This window comes from Salmo salar, unplaced genomic scaffold, assembly GCF_965601325.2.
Source record: "Salmo salar unplaced genomic scaffold, fSalSal1 ptg000525l, whole genome shotgun sequence".
Classification (NCBI taxonomy): Eukaryota; Metazoa; Chordata; class Actinopteri; order Salmoniformes; family Salmonidae; genus Salmo; species Salmo salar.
Genome location: NW_027675410.1, coordinates 260,001 through 262,500, shown reverse-complemented (window position 1 = coordinate 262,500; position 2,500 = coordinate 260,001). Strand labels below are relative to the sequence as shown.

The window sequence follows — 2,500 nt, the reverse complement described above, 5'->3', positions numbered from 1 at the left end:
AGGGTAGAAGTGTATATTATAGGGTATTATAGGGTAGCAGTGTATATTATAGGGTAGCAGTGTATATTATAGGGTAGAAGTGTATATTATAGGGTAGAAGTGTATATTACAGGGTAGAAGTGTATATTATAGGGTAGAAGTGTATATTATAGGGTAGTAGTGTATATTATAGGGTAGTAGTGTATATTATAGGGTAGAAGTGTATATTATAGGGTAGTAGTGTATATTATAGGGTAGTAGTGTATATTATAGGGTAGAAGTGTATATTATAGGGTAGTAGTGTATATTATAGGGTAGAAGTGTATATTATAGGGTAGAAGTGTATATTATAGGGTAGAAGTGTATATTATAGGGTAGAAGTGTATATTATAGGGTAGAAGTATATATTATAGGGTAGAAGTATATATTATAGGGTAGAAGTGTATATTATAGGGTAGAAGTGTATATTATAGGGTAGAAGAATATATTATAGGGTAGAAGTGTATATTATAGGGTAGAAGTGTATATTAGTGTATCGCCAAACCCACTGGCTCCAGGTCATCTATAAGTCTTTGCTAGGTAAAGGCCCACCTTATCTCAGCTCACTGGTCACCAAAGCAGCACCCACCCGTAGCACGCGCTCCAGCAGGTAAATTTCACTGGTCATCCCCAAAGCCAATTCCTCCTTTTGCCGCCTTTCCTTCCAGTTCTCTGCTGCCAATGACTGGAACGAACTGCAAAAATCTCTGAAGCTGGAGACTCATATCTCCCTCACTAGCTTTAAGCATCAGCTGTCAGAGCAGCTCACAGATCACTGCACCTGTACATAGCCCATCTGTAAACAGCCCATCCAGCTACCTCATCCCCATACTGTATTTATTTATTTATCCTGCTCCTTTGCACCCCAGTATCTCTACTTGCACATTCATCTTCTGCACATCTATCACTCCAGTGTTTAATTGTTATATTGTAATTACTTCGCCACTATGGCCTATTTATTGCCTTACCTCCCTTATCCTACCTCATTTGCACACACTGTATATAGACTTTTTCTATTGTATTATTGACTGTATGTTTGTTTATTCCATGTGTAACTCTGTGTTGTTGTTTGTGTCGCACATTTACAACTGGCCAGGTCGCAGTTGTAAATGAGAACTTGTTCACAACTAGCCTACCTGGTTAAATAAAGGTGAACTATATATGTTTTTAATTATAGGGTAGAAGTGTATATTATAGGGTATTATAGGGTCGAAGTGTATATTACAGGGTAGTAGTGTATATTACAGGGTAGAAGTGTATATTATAGGGTATTACAGGGTAGAAGTGTATATTACAGGGTCAGGGTAGGAGTGTATATTACAGGGTAGAAGTGTATATTATAGGGTAGAAGTGTATATTATAGGGTAGAAGTGTATATTACAGGGTAGAAGTGTATATTACAGGGTAGAAGTGTATATTATAAGGTAGAAGTGTATATTATAGGCTAGAAGTGTATATTATAAGGTAGAAGTGTATATTATAAGGTAGAAGTGTATATTATAGGGTAGAAGTGTATATTATAGGGTAGAAGTGTATATTATAGGATAGAATTGTATATTATAAGGTAGAAGTGTATATTATAGGGTATTATAGGGTAGAAGTATATATTATAGGGTAGAAGTGTATATTATAGGGTAGAGGTGTATATTATAGGGTAGAAGTGTATATTATAGGGTAGAAGTGTATATTATAGGGTAGAAGTGTATATTATTGGGTAGAAGTGTATATTATAGGGTAGAAGTATATATTATTGGGTAGAAGTGTATTTTGGAGGGTAGAGGTGTATGTTATAGGGTAGAAGTGGTGTAGTAGTTTTTAATCTCAGTCCTGTCAGAGTTATAGTAGTGTGTAATCTCAGTCCTGGTAGAGTTGTAGTAGTGTGTAATCTCAGTCCTGGTAGAGTTGTAGTAGTGTGTAATCTCAGTCCTGGTAGAGTTGTAGTAGTGTGTAATCTCAGTCCTGTCAGAGTTATAGTAGTGTGTAATCTCAGTCCTGGTAGAGTTGTAGTAGTGTGTAATCTCAGTCCTGGTAGAGTTGTAGTAGTGTGTAATCTCATTCCTGGTAGAGTTGTAGTAGTGTGTAATCTCATTCCTGGTAGAGTTGTAGTAGTGTGTAATCTCAGTCCTGGTAGAGTTGTAGTAGTGTGTAATCTCATTCCTGGTAGAGTTGTAGTAGTGTGTAATCTCAGTCCTGGTAGAGTTGTAGTAGTGTGTAATCTCATTCCTGGTAGAGTTGTAGTAGTGTGTAATCTCATTCCTGGTAGAGTTGTAGTAGTGTGTAATCTCATTCCTGGTAGAGTTGTAGTAGTGTGTAATCTCATTCCTGGTAGAGTTGTAGTAGTGTGTAATCTCATTCCTGGTAGAGTTGTAGTAGTGTGTAATCTCAGTCCTGGTAGAGTTGTAGTAGTGTGTAATCTCAGTCCTGGTAGAGTTGTAGTAGTGTGTAATCTCAGTCCTGTCAGAGTTATAGTAGTGTGTAATCT

General features: G+C 36.8%; 1 protein-coding gene across 2 annotated transcripts in view; it reads left to right on the top strand.

Moving 5' to 3' along the window:
• The window catches only part of LOC123733099 (CD9 antigen-like), a 71,289-nt gene that overhangs the window by 66,771 nt on the left and 2,018 nt on the right, over nt 1–2,500 (top strand). The gene's annotated exons all lie outside the window — the stretch shown is intronic.